We start from the raw sequence: 15,128 nt of genomic DNA on the forward strand, positions 1-15,128 counted from the left end.
GACTCAGCGAGAGCACACGGCTCCAGACATGTGCTAGCAGTAGCCTTCTAATCCACACCGGTGATGGACAGTGTATGTTAGGCTTTAGCCAGATCTGATGAAGGAGGAGCTTTTACAGGCCGCGACAACTGTTGTGGAAAAAACTAATAATGGTGAGACTGAGATCCATAGAGTTTCACACCCAATATATTTATAGCACACAGTGCGTGGGGTGAATCATCATGACGTATATCAAAACAGCTTATCTTGTGATTACAGTCCGGGTAGGAATGAGGAGGAATATGTAGTTACATACAGTTGGTACTCACATGAAGAAGGCATAGCATACACAGTAAGGCACAATTTCCAATTACACTTCCCCCCCTTTTGATTACATATTAATCACTACTAACAAGACTCGACTGAACATTGTCAGACACGTTAATTTACTGAGATTCAAAATGTGTCGTCGTTCACAGGGCAAGGCTGTCTTTGTCTCATCATCAGAGTCTGTGTCTGAGGAGCCAAACGGGTCGTCACTAGGGACACAAGAATAGGATAGCATGGTTCGAGCAACGCTGCAAGAAAAAAATTGGAGCCAAAAGAACAGTCAATGGAAGTGCTCCACATATCCGTATTCTTCCATGGAGCCGGTGGTGTCGGTTGGTGGCATGCTTCCCTCAGTCTTACGCACAGGCTTTCACCAACATAAGGGAGTGATGGAGGTCTGTGTCCCATCGCTGGTCCAGTGTAGGCAATTCTTAGGTTGCTTGTGTATGTGTACTCTCTTGAGTGTAGTGGCTTGCGTGGATCCAGGTGGCTCTCTCAGCGACCCTAACAGCAGTGTGAGTGGTTAAAAGCACCCGAAAGGGTCCTCGCCAGCGTTCGGATCTCCAGTGTTTCCTACGCAGATCCTTTATCACTACCCAGTCACCTGGCTTGAGGCTGTGGAGAGGTTGTGAAACCGGTGATGGGAGGGCAGCTTTTACCTGTTGGGAAACTTGAGACAAAGCAGACAGTATTGCAACATTTCATCTTCACATAGAGCAGTGGAGGGGAGTAGTCTGGCATTGGGCCCAACTCCAAGTGGGCCCATAACCAGAGAGAGGTCTACCAAACAGGATCTCAAATGGACTAAGATTGACTGTTGACCGTTTCCTTCTTCTGGTGTGGGTTAGTACAATAGGCAGCACTTAGCCAATTTTGTTTTCAGAGTGCCATTTTCTCTTTCAACAGCTCCTCCACTTGCTGGGTGATACTGTGCGTATCACCCAGTGTTGTTTCAAATTCACGCCCACAAAAATCACCCTCTTGCTTGATAGCTTCACTCACAAATGGAGTACAATTATCACTGCTGATTCTAGGAATCATTTCTGTCCTCAGACCCTTGGCTACCACTTGGCTGTTTTGGTGTTTAACAGGGATTGCTTCAACCCATTTAGACCACATGTCAACTATAACAGGCCACCATGAAGTGGTCAGGTGGTCAAATGGTCTTTCTGGCAGTGGGTGTGCTGCTTGTTGTGTGAGAGATGCTGTTCTGCTTATATTGCATGTGGCACAAATCATGCATGACTGGCAATACTGCTGAGCACAAGTGGAAAACCTCTTTGTGAACCATCCCCCCCTTTTGACACATGGTCAAGCCTCATGTGTCAACTTAGCAAAATGGGAAAAAATGGCAGACAGGGCTTGCCGTCAGGACCCCACTAAACAACAGCTAAATGGTAAATGGTCTGTAGTGGTATATCACCTTTTACATTACATTGCAAAGAAATACTGGCAGATAATTATTCATCATGCAATAACATCAGGGAGGTGTCTGATTGACACCAAATTTAGTCTGCAGCAGGACAATGGCCCCAAACATACAGCCAATGTCATTAGGAACCATCATCAGCATAATGAAGAACAAGGAGTCCTGGAAGTGATGATGTGGCCCCCACAGAGCCCTGATCTCAACATCATTGAGTCTGTCTGTTCTCCAAAATGTTTGGGTTAACCCACCTGCCAAATTATAATCCGTGACTCACTGTTGTGCTCAGTACTCTGGGGCACCAATAAATGTTGGGGTTTTCACAATTTCTGGGGCAATTTGGCTAAATATCAAAATAACTATTAAAGATAATTAATAATTATATTCTATCTAACCGGAGAACACAGCCTTCAATTAGCTCAACACCAGAATAATTTGAATTATTTCAGATCATTCTGGTGTTTTTTTTATCAATTTCTTAAATACAATTGATAAAAAAGGAATAATCCAACTCTAATACTCTATCCTATAATATATCTAACACTATGTCTTCCAATATTCTATATCAAACCAAGTCCTCTGAATTTAGCTGTGAGTGACCAACCTGATATATTTCTATATTTACATATTTATTTTCATATAACTTACCATAATCGATTCTTTATATTTTATTGAATTAAATACAGATATTCACTGACTATAATATCTCTCGTTAAATTCCTACATCATCTTAATTAAGAATTAAGAGGTGAAGAGGTAATCTCTATTAGAAAGGGAGAAGCTTTGTGCATCTTTTTTATTTCACACTGCAGTTGCTTTGCCGCTAATGCAGTCACAGTCTGGCTCTACAGCAATGATTCAGAGTGGTAGTACCACAGTGTTCACAGAGTGTGAACAGGGAGAAACTGTTCAAGGGCAGCTGATACATTTGTTTGCCGTACATATTCCTGAGAGGGCAAGTGAAGTGTTTAGAATAAGAACACAACGGGGAACATAGAGTGTTATTATGGGCTTCAGCAGCTCACAGCATCCATCCTATATCCTTCCTAAGCTATAAAGAGATATGCAGGTTTTCCAGGCTGCTCTGAGAGTGTCTGCTCCGTCATCTGCAGCTGTTTGCTGATGCAGAAACAGTTTTTCTGTGCTGCATACTGTACCTGATGGGTACCTCTAGTCGAAGCTGTAATAGAAGAGGCTGTAGAAAGTATTCCCAGTTTATAGGTCAGCACCTTTCAGTTCGGTCTTTGATTAAAAGCACCACCATGGACTTGAAAACCCCTACTCCTATTCCCTGATGTCCATAGACCATTCTGATTACGAAGGCACTCTTTTCCGTGTTTCATATTAATAATTTACAGCATAGTTGCATGGCCTCCCTCATAGAAGGCCCCCCACCTGTGCCTTTGGTGCCTTTGCTGCATTTACTGTGTCTTCCCATTAATGCATAAGTAGTTGCAGTCTGTTTTTGATTGTAAAGGAACAGATGTAGTGACGAAACATTAGTCTTTGGGTTTTTACATTAGTCTCAGAGGTTGGGTAGATATGCAGCTTCCCTTTTAGCATATTTTTAAAAAATCCAGCACAGGAGTAGGAGGTCTGTGGGTGGCAATTGTGGGCGACAAACGTCACTGTGCGAGGGATGGGGTTATTAATGACAGTATTGGTGCTGTGACTTCTGTTCACCCACTCAGATTTCAAGTGGCTCTCCAATCTAGCTCACTTGCTAACTGTCAGTTAACTGTTGTGTAACAAGCAAGCACGCTGGCTTGGTGGCTAAAGAACACTATAGTTAACAGTTTACTCAAGTGATGTATTTGTACAACTCCTCTTAAGTGACGGAAGACCACGTCTCTGATTTTGAATACAGAGGAGTTTAAATAAATTAGATGGTGCAACACAACTAATATTGCTTCCTCATGATTACAGTGAGCAATGAATACTGACAACAGTTCCTGCAGCTCAGATTCATTTTTCTTTTACAAGTCAGAGTCTCACATAGAGTCTCCCTAAATGTTTCATTTCTCTATATGGCACTTAACCCTTTCACCTGCACACTCGGGCTCAACTGTTGACATAATTACTACTACATTGCAAAAATCACCTTTAAATAAAGTTGCTTATGTCTGTAGTTTGAGTTCTTGATAACTTGTTTTTTCAAATAAAGCAAGTGACAATCTGTCAATACACAAAAAAAATTCAATTTGTTTTCCAGTGTGAATCAAGTATATTCTAAAATCTAAATAATTGTATTTCTTATTCTAGAGCAATCTTTAAACCGTGAATATTGGTCCTGGTTTTAAACCATTTTGCTCTGTTCAGTGATGTGGTGTTCAGTGATGAATATGAATGAGTATATTTAATTTTTTCATTTTCTTAATATTTCATTAAGACAGCTGACTCAGTCAAAATATATTAAAAGTTGCACTGGTAGTTACTCTCAAGGCCCTGATTCTTATTTAAGATTCAGGATGGTGTATCCTATACTTTGCAATCAGGAATCAGGTGTAATCAGTATGCAAAAATATACATGCCTGGCCTTTATTACAGTGACAGTGATTAAGATCCAGCAGGAGGAGACGGGAGGGAAAAAAAGCTTTTTCAGTGTCATTACTTAGATGAAACAAGGTGTCTGAGCAGTTGTATCCCAGGGGACACTTACCTATTTGTCTTCGTAAGCATCAGTGCACCAGGGTCTCCGATCTGTATGTGCAGCTGCAAATGTAACTGAATAAACAATACAGTACAAGTTAATTGCAGGTCAAACCCTGACTTTTTCTCCCTTATTGCAGCTGCAGATTTGACTCGCAAATCTCCTTGTATAACAGCTTGTTTTTGCTTGTACTGACTGCAGCCAGACTTTTTGTTTTACATATATAAATACACACAGGATGGAGACTGTAACACACAAGTCGCAGGAAGTTCACTGACCATCTGAACTCACTGAGACTTTATATCACATTCACTCTCTGATTGCATCTTTGAACAGTTCACACGTAGTGATCGCCGCTCACTGATGTGAGCCTGTGATCTGGGACTTTTGTTGGATATCTTCAAAAACTGATTTTCCACACTGGCGTGATAGCTTCATAAAGCTGGACGCTGTGTGCTGCTATAGCCCATGACAAGACTCCATGTTCCCTGTTGCGTTCGTTGGCTAAACACTTTACTTGCGCTCTCAAGAGCAGGTAAGACTTTTATGTTAGAGAGGTAGTATAATTGTTATTCCTAGAACCACCTGCAAAAGTTTCTACCCAGAACACCCTATGAGTGGGCCTACAGAGAACCCCTCTATAGTGTAATTGTTTCACCTTGTCTGGCATTCCATACAGAACCTTTCTACATTCTAAGGTGCAAACAAGAACTCACCCAGGGGGTTCTACCGAGAACCCTTTTAAAGTCCAAAGGTTTCATCTAGAATTTCTTTGTCTTTTGAGTATTCTTCAAAGACCTATAAAGATTCAACGTATGAGGCAAAAAAAATATTGTCTCCAATATATTGAACACCCCACATTTACCACACATTTTAACACATTGTGTTCACATTGAGACTTTTTTTTTTTAAATGATTAAGAAAATCTTGAGAAAAAACTTGGAAGAATGACAGGATAAGGATAAGGAGACAAGACTCTCATAGGATAAGCCAACAGAACAGGAGAGACTGTGGGACACATCAAAAGAAATCGGTGAAACAACAGCATGCCGTAGAGCCATGATATTCAAACCAACAACAATAACAAGAAGAGATTCCTCCTCTATAGATGAACATTTGCAGCCCATGCATACAAGTGATTGTCACCAAGAAATATACAACCGCTTTACTATAATAGACCAGAAAAAAACGACAAAACTCAGATAATTCCGCCAAAATTAGCAACTATAAAAGGTGCAACAAACATTATTAGGACACAGAAATGAAACCAACTGCCAAAACAACAGAATTAAACTTCACCAAGGAAGACAGCAGAGGTCTATATAAAAAACTGAAGAAGAATGCAATACTGCATTTCTCAGCAAACCAGTCGTTGATGTTTTAATCTGCACATTGAGAGCCACAATGAAATACACCCTATTTGTTTTTAGATTATATCAATTTCCTTTTCCTGTCTCTCTCTTAGTATATCTCTTACTCTTTTAGATGTTTAGCTGTTTTGGACTTTCAAATTCCTATTGCCTCTGAATCAAAGAATGTTGGATGAGTCAACAATGTGACCGTTTTATTCTATGGCCATCCATTTCAATTAATTTCTCCTTCCAACCCCCGATAATTTGTCAGTTTTTAATAGCGAAAGTGGCTCGACTGTTTCCATGGAAGCAAAGATGTGCTGCTTTGCCTCGCTGTTGCCGCTTCCTGTTAAACATCTCGCAACATAAAAACACAAGATTGTCCTTGACAGCTCAATAATACAGCAGACTATTGTTAAGGCCGTCAGTTTGAATTATTCCCTCCTTGATTCTAAAAACAAAGTGTGTAAATTTCCCCATCGTGGGACTAATAAAGGAATTTGGTAAATGTACCGTATTCGTGCAGCACCTTTCTAGTTGTTTCGACTACTCAAAGCACTTTCACATTACATCCTCATTCACACATTCAGGAGGAATCTAAGTTGGAGGAGACTATCCTTTCACACACATTCCCACAGGGTTAGGGTTCAATGTCTTGCCCAAGGACACTTCGACATACTGACTCATACTGATTCATACGAATCCCTCAATCGGAAGATTGAACCACTGACCTTCTGATTGAGCGACGACCCACTCTACCTCTGAGCCACAGCCTCCCCGTATCTTATATCTTATCTTATCTTAAATTAGGAGATGTAGGAGGCTGAAAATTGGGTGAGGAACAGCCAAACTCTGCTAAACAAGGTGAGGTTGTGAAACCTGTCATGTCACAGGTCATACAACACAGCAACAAGACACCAAGTAGTTATACTGCATCAGGAAGGTCTCTCCCAGGCAAAGATTTTGAAGCAGACTGGGGTTTCAAGATGTGCTGTTCAAGCTCTTTTGAAGAAGCACAAAGAAACGGGCAACGCTGTGGACCGTAGATGCAGTGGCCGGCCAAGAGAGTGCAGCAGATGAAAGGCACATTAAGCTTACTTCCCTTAGAAATCGGAACATGTCCAGCAGTGCCATCAGCTCAGAACTAGCAGAAACCACAGTGTGGCACAGGCGCACCCATCTACTGTATGGAGACATCTGGCCAAAGGTTGTCTTCATGGAAAAATTGCTGCCAAAAGGGCATACTTCCAACATGGAAACATGCCCAAGCCCCTCAACTGTGCACGAAAACACAAGACCTGGGGTGCAGAAAAATGGCAGCAGGGCTCTGGAATGATGAGTCAAAATTTGAAATATTTGGCTGCAGCAGAAGGCAGTTTGTTCACAGAGGGGCAGGAGAGCGGTACAGTAATGAGTGTCTGCAGGCAACAGTGAAGCATGATGGAGGTTCCTTGTGAGTTTGGGGCTGCATTTCTCCCAATGGAATTCGGGGTTTGGTCAGGATTAATGGTGTCCTCAGTGCTGAGAAATACAGGCAGATACTTCATCATGCGATACGATCCATCATGGGATACCATCAGGGAGACGTCTGATTGGCCCCGAATGTATTCTGCTGCAGAACAACGACCCCAAACATACAGCCAACGTCATTCATGTCACTCTGCAGAGTAAAGAAGAACACGGAGTCCTGAAAGTGATGGTATGGCCCCCATAGAGCTCTGATCTCAACATCATCTAGTCTGTCTGGGATTACACAAAGAGACAGAAGGATCTGAGGCAGCGTATATCCACAAGGTCTGTGGTTAGTTCTCCAAGATGTTTGGAACAACCTTCCTGCCGAGTTCCTTCAAAAACTGTATGCAAGTGTACCTTGAAGAATTGATGTTGTTTTAAAGGCAAAGGGTGGTCACACCAAATATTGATTTGATTTAGATTTTTTTTCTTCTATTTGCTCACTTTGATATAGAAATTGATAAAAAATAAACAATTAAATTTCATATTTTTGAAATACTTAACAGCATTTCTTCACACCTGCCTAAGACTTTTGCACAGTAGTGCATGTTTGACAGGCCACAACTGAATGTGATGAGATGCAGCTCCACACTACTGTCACTTCTGCACATCACAGACAAACGGTGGATTACAGGCTTCTTCATTGCTCTGTAACACAGTATGACAGTGGATTGGACAATAGGGGATCAGCACTGGTCTCAGTTGCTTTGCATTCCTTACTGCTCTGCACAATTCCATAAACAGAAATAAATTAAACTGGTGATACCAAATAAACAACAGAAACTAAGTATAACTTTTGTGTATATTGTGTATATGATTACCTTGTATAGTGTTGTACATTACAATGTCTACATTGCGTTAATATCCGCACAATGCAATACAACTAATACATCTCATATGCACTCACATTACATTGATGAAAAACCTCAGTAATCCATTTTGTAATACAAGAAAAAATTGAATAACACTTTCACCATTTAATACAAGGCGAGTATTAACACGGCGCACTTGTACACGTCATATGGCTAATTAACAGGCTGACGCACTAGACTACGAGCTAGCCAAACTAACATGAGCTACTAAACTAACAAATGACAAGGCAACTCGTGTAGAGTAGATAACAGTATTATGCAAGAAATTGTCATGAAGACTTACAAGGGATCGCATTAAATATTACCTGTAGGACAGTGGAATGACGGAAGGGAATCAGCACTGGTCTCAGGATAACAATCTAGATGACACACAGAACAGATTATGGTAGGTTAGCGCTGACAATGTATGTCCAAACAAGACTCCAACATATAATTTTAGTGACTGGTGAAATCATAGCTGTAGATAGTTTGCTAAAGTCATTATAAGTACATTACATAGTAAAATACAACGTTTGGAATCGTACAAAACCATCAATTACCCAGGACCATAAAGTGGAACACAACCTACTGCTGTGCATTCTTTATTGCTCTATGCAATTCTAATGCCAACCCACAGTGTCATGCGCTATGGCCGTGCCACATATATAATTTAACCAATCTACTACTACTACATATGTAAGGTAGTGGTGTACTTTCAGTACACATCACAAACTGCCACGCTATCACCACCACCACCCCACTCCCCCCTCAGGTATTTCTGTCCATGTCTGGCTTTGTGATTTGATGATCACTGACCCTTTTGATGAGCTGACAGAACTATTACATTCAGTTCCTCTCATGCATCTTGATTCAGTCCACAGGGAGTGATTGCAGTTCAAAAATATATGTTAATTGGTTCCTTCAACCAATATTCCCAGCTCACATATTGTTTTACACTCTACTTCTCTCTAGACCAAGATGTGTCTTCCACATTCCAGGCATCAGGCAGCCGTGCATTCTAATTCAATTCAATGCTCATCTACATCATGTGTTAGTTACTGTTCCACTAGATAAATAACACATGCATGCAAACTTGTTTGTCCATGATGGTAATTTGGAAATCAATCCCTATGGCCGCAGTTAGTTTAGCTCGGTATGCGTATGTAAATTCACCTCACAGTTGGCATCCTAACAGTGCTTTAGCAATGTGCTGAAATGATTTCATGTCATACAAAATAATGTATTTGCTCTTAATCATTTATCTGAGTAAACATCAGGGCCCATAAATTACAAGTCAAACAGCTAGGCTTATGGACCATGTTGAGACCTACAAAAAAGTTTCTTGGTGCCATGACCTAAACCCAACAGGAAGTCGGCCATTTTTAAGTGTCAAAATTTGCTCAATTTTCAGTAATTTACAGCGGCCGTAAATTGACGAACCAGTCCAAGGAGGTTGAGCTGTCTAATTTTCATGTCTCGCCATGAAGCATGTTGTAACTTCAGTGTACATTGTCCAATCAGTCCCAAACATCCTGGCCTGGCCTGAATACATTTACATGCCAATTAACGACCACAGTCACTGCACCACCAAGTGGCACAGGAAGTAAACCGACTGTGGCAAATCATCATTTGATTTACATGAAATTTTTATGGTGTGGTCAACACTTCATATACTGGAATATATAAGACATGATTCGTGGGTGTTCTCTAGCACCACCTAGGGGACACAGGAGGCGACACAGAAGAAGTGTCTGAAACACATCAAAACTCAGATCTACATAGCAGAGCGGTGGAAACAGGATGCCCACTCATCACTGATTGCAGCTTTAATTGTGAAATATTATTGTAAAATTTCTGGGCCACTTCCACATTAGCTAATGCTGACTGTGCCATATCTTTGCATAAACTGGCCCAGGTATGCCTCAAGATAACCAGTACGCATTTGTTGCATAATATGTGGGCCACTTCACTCTCACATCCAGATTCTAAATTAACCAATACCAATTGTGTCGCATCATTACCTAAAGTTTCCCAATACTCCTTTATCCATTATTTGGGACACATTTACTATTTCATAAGGGAGTGCTCCTTTAGGCTCGCATTCTGATTAGCCAGTGCTGACTCTGCCCTATATTTGCCAAAAGTGGCCCACATTAGTATAAAGTATTTGGACCATATTTGCTATGTCATATGCAGGCCACTATAGGTTCACATCAGTGCTTACTCTGCTTTATCCTTGCCAAAACTGGCCCAGATATTACTCTTAAGATAACTGGGCCACATTGTGGGCCACTTTTGGTTTATAACCCAATTACCTTTTGTCAATTATGCCACATCTTTGCCACAGGAGGCCCACATTCGCTTTGTGATATTTGGGCCATGTTTGCTATTTTATATGTGGGCCAATTCAGGCTCACATCTATTTTGTCCAGGCCAGAAAGGGGCCAGTAGTGCCACATCACTGCCTGAGGTGTTACAGTACATTACATTACAGTATTTGGTCAAAATGTTATGTTAAATGTTGAGTAATTTGCAGTATATATATATATAATATACCATAGTTTATGGTTACTTTGTCCAGTTTGTCAGTCTTACACATGATTTGACCCTATTCTCGAATACAAGTTTTGTACATTATATCACGACAAATAAATGTCAGTTGAATAAAGGCTAAGTCAAGAATATTTAACAGGGTTGGAATTACCTGTACCATCTAGAGCTAACATTTGGGGCACAGCATCCTGTTTCGGCTTGTCAAAAATATGATAATTTGTGATGATCCAGCTGAGAAGCCTAACAGCTCAGGATCAAGTAAAAGCAAGGAGGCAGTTTGTATAGCCTCATCAATGCTGTGAGGATCAATGTGAGCAGTGCTGGCCAAATACTTCCTTTGCAGCACTGTCACTCTACAGTTCCTGTTGTTCGGAGGTTCAGAGAATCCCATTAGCAGGAGTAGAGAGTGGATCGGGTCGGGCAAAAACATAGTGCCATCTTTCTTTTTCTCATTTGACGTGAGTCTGTGACCAACATACTAATATGAGCCATTCACTAACTTCCTGTCATTTTGGTTTGACCTGTCATCTCCACATTATTTGGTAAAAGCTAAGGTGTTGCTGTTGTCATCTGCAATGAATAACAATTAGTGGAATGCAGATGCCCCAGGTGGTAGGTGTGTGTGCATGGTAATGCTGGTTAATGGGTAGTGTTAGCTCCTGTACCAACCACAGCTGTTTTAAGGCTGTACTTGGGCTCCCAGAGACAGAAAGGCAGTTTACAAGCCAAGAATATCCTCCCAGGAAAGTTCCAATCTTCTCTACAGGAGCACTTCACCTTAAATCCTTATCTGTTGTTAACCTCACCTCCATCTTCTCATCCATCACATTTAGAAAAAGGAAGGGCCACACTGGGGTACATTGAGATATGAGTATAATGCAGACAAAGTGTCTGTGCCTGGGCAGATTAATGCCTGCTGACAGTTGGTACTACGCTTTATCAAAGAGCGACTTTGAACATCATTACCTGTCAATTTGTTGCTGTTAACGCAGTTTATAATGCAAAGTCAATGCACCTCAGCACCCCAAAGTCAGCTTTATTTGATTATCAGGATTTCTGCATTCATATGAAGTGCCTTGGTGTTCAAGTACTGATATAGACATTCACACACACTGTAGTGGCAAGACTTAAGTCTTCTCATATTGGGAGAGACACACATAAACACCAAAGAATATACATACAAACATACATATTTACATACATATGTATGTACATACATACATGAATAAATAAGGAGCGACGGGAGGTTGTCTCTTTTGTATCATGTGATTTCTTTGTCTCCCGTCATGTCACTCATTCCTCCGTAAAGCCCCTTACTGTGGATTTGTTTTCTTAAAACTGCTTTATAGATAAGTTTGAGTTTACGTGCATTTTGTTCTAAGACGGTTGTGCATTCTGCAGTTGTCAAAGTATTGCTGGAATACATTTTAATTTTTATCTCCATTCCCACTTGGCTGAACAGCTTTTCCTCAAACTCATCGGAACAACAAGGTGTTATGCTGTAGTTTCAAAGGCAATGCATTGCTGCTGTGTGATAGTGTAGCCTTGTAATGGATAAGCTTATGTAACAGATTAGAAGGCAGACGAATATACAGTTCATTCTCATTCAAGCGTACATGCGTGTTCAATGAAAATCTATTAATGGCAGGAAAGGATGAAAGTCAGCAATGAAAATATGTATAAAAAACAAAATATGGGTTTGGGTTAGATACTTAAATACTAAGTCAAACTTTTTGGTACAAGTCAAAAATTACACTGCTCAAAAAAGTGAATGTGGTACTGACTCGGTACCAGAGTCCCAGCTGTTCTCTGCAGGTGCACTGTGTTTCTAACTGAAACAGACAGACACAGTGACATCTGCCCAGTCCTACCGCAGCTGGAGGTTAAGTGCACTGTTAGTTGAATGGGAAGAAGAGAGTCTCATTCGTTTACTGATTTCACACACACTAGCAACCTTCCAATTATTAGCCCCGAGCTCTGACCTTGCTGATGCCACAGTGTGTGTCTGTGTGAGATGAAGTGAAGTGAAGTGAAGTGAAATGAAGTGAAGTGAAGTGAAAAAAAATCACGTCAGTGTCAGAATGGTTTCTCCCCAACCAGCATTTTCATGCACATGCACTACAGGAAGTTATTTCCTGTTGTTGTTTTCACTTTGCATTTTCTCAGCAAATGTTTTATTCATTTCCTGGCATGGTGATTATATTAATGAAAGCAGAGAGGGGAATTGAACTCATCATGTTTTATGGATCTAAGACACAATGAGTTCTATGCCTCTTCGCCCGTGTGTTTTTCTCCCAATTAGCTGAGTGGCTGACACTGCTTGGCGGATCGATACAAGGCATGAGAGAGACCCCCGTGGGAGTTTTGTTCATTGGAGTGTCAGAGCTGTCTGTCTGGCGCTGATATCACACAGCCAGATGAAAATATTTATTATCCTCTGCATCATCTTCTTGCATGTTATCTAATTTTTTTCCATGGTTAAATCAAAACAGTCTTTCACTTATGCTGTTCCCACGGTGGCCTTGAATTACATCAAAGTTACTGTGTTGTTTTTAGAATACAAGCTTGAGACAAATTAATGAGTAGATGTCACCTAATTAATGTCAGCTGATATGGTTTTTATCTTAACGCAAAAAAAGTCGCTCTTTATCTCCTTTTCTTCCCGTCTTAAAATAGCCTCATGCTTGTTACTGGGGGGCAGCATCACAGATAGTATTCTGTGTGACTGCAGATGTAAACCATTTATTTTATTCACCGCACTGGAAATGAGTACAGCGCATTTGACTTAATTGGTGAGCTGCACTGCTCATGAGTCGTCCCCTCATAGAGAAGGTCAAATGCCAAGTTGATGACAAAGTGGACTCTGTGAAGTCCGGCAGGTCTCCTCTAAACTGGTCAGGCATCAGTGTGACACTGTTTTTGGGACAAAATGTCTGCAGTATATCCAATATATATCCATGTATATACAAATGAACACATTTTTGATCTTTTGTCATGGTCACTGTATCAAATTAGGTAATCATGAAGTCATAAATTGTTGCTATGTTTTGGGCAAGAGACATAGCACAGCCCCTTATCCACGCAACAGGTGCCGGTCAAGTAATGTGACCTCTTTGTAACAGGGTAAGGCACCTAGGGTGTAGCATAAGCATGTAACAGGCCTGAGTTTCATGTAGGAATGTCTGTTATGGTCTTTCCCTTAAAAGACTTTTAAAAGATTTTCCATTTGGACATAAAATAAAGTTGTCTCTGAATGTAATCCAAGGTTTACACTTTGGACCCTGACTATTCCAAGCTTTCTGATGTTTACACAATTACTGTTCCACCTGACAGCAACAACATTATTCCTCTTTTTGTCACTGTGTTTACAGTTGTGCTTGGAAGAGCACTGTGTGCTCCTATTTAGTCACAGAGCCCATGTTAGAGGTTGTCAAACTAGGAAAATGCTGACATGCTAGTTTTTTGTTGTTTTTTTGCAAGGATGCTGTAAACATCAAATGTGGCATCCACCACTCATTTTCATTTTCTGAGTTTGTTGGGTGTGCACCATAGACTTATATTCTACGGTTTGATCCTGACCTAACACTGAAGCCTCCTGCTACATTTGGTGTACGCAATCATTGGTGTCAATGCCTGCATCAGTTGTTTCTTGTTCAGGATGGAATTACAGCTAATAATAGGATTACTGTTAAGTCACAGGTTGCCATGCTTGCATGTAATTACAGAGTGCATCACACCACACCAATGGGGACATTCCATTTTCAAAGTGGTAACTATTGCCAACATAGTTGTTGGGGTTTAAATGCATTGTCAGCTGGAGCTGCACGCAGTTATTAATGAGGTATTTTTAATGTGCTGTACTGTTAGTACACAGGTGTGAAATGTAGTGCTGATGCTGATGTCTGTGATAATACCTCCATATAGTCCATGTAGAGCTAAACAGAGATTTAACAAACAAAATGTAAATTAATACATTGAACTCTGTGAGTACCTTAAAAGTTAGCTAATACACAAAATCAACTTAAATTTGTTAGACACAAATAATGCCATGTGCACTGTTGCCACTATCGACTGGAGCTAAACTCCCGCTGTAGCTTACTCTCCCCAGTCATCATTACTTATTTTGTGACACTGGTAACTGTCCCTGTGCTGCGTTATCGCCTTATTTGCACCATTTTTACTTCCTTCCTTTAAAATTTACATTTGCTACCTGTACGGTCTCCTTTCAAAATAAAACTCCAAACTTCCGCGTTGACAGGAAACACTATAAGAAAATCTTGGTTGTGTTTCCTCTGTGAGGTACCGTGAGGTATTCCTTCCTCCAACGACTCCTGTTTTGCCAGGTACTGCACTTGGCCCATCTTTTTTGTCCATACAAATCCTCTCTGACACACTTGCCAGGAGGAGATAGTGCAGTGGTGGCCTTCATAGTAATGAGGTAATTGGGCGTGAGTGATTCCAAGCTATTAGGACCA

Source organism: Pempheris klunzingeri, chromosome 18 (genome assembly GCF_042242105.1).
Source record: "Pempheris klunzingeri isolate RE-2024b chromosome 18, fPemKlu1.hap1, whole genome shotgun sequence".
Classification (NCBI taxonomy): domain Eukaryota; kingdom Metazoa; phylum Chordata; class Actinopteri; order Acropomatiformes; family Pempheridae; genus Pempheris; species Pempheris klunzingeri.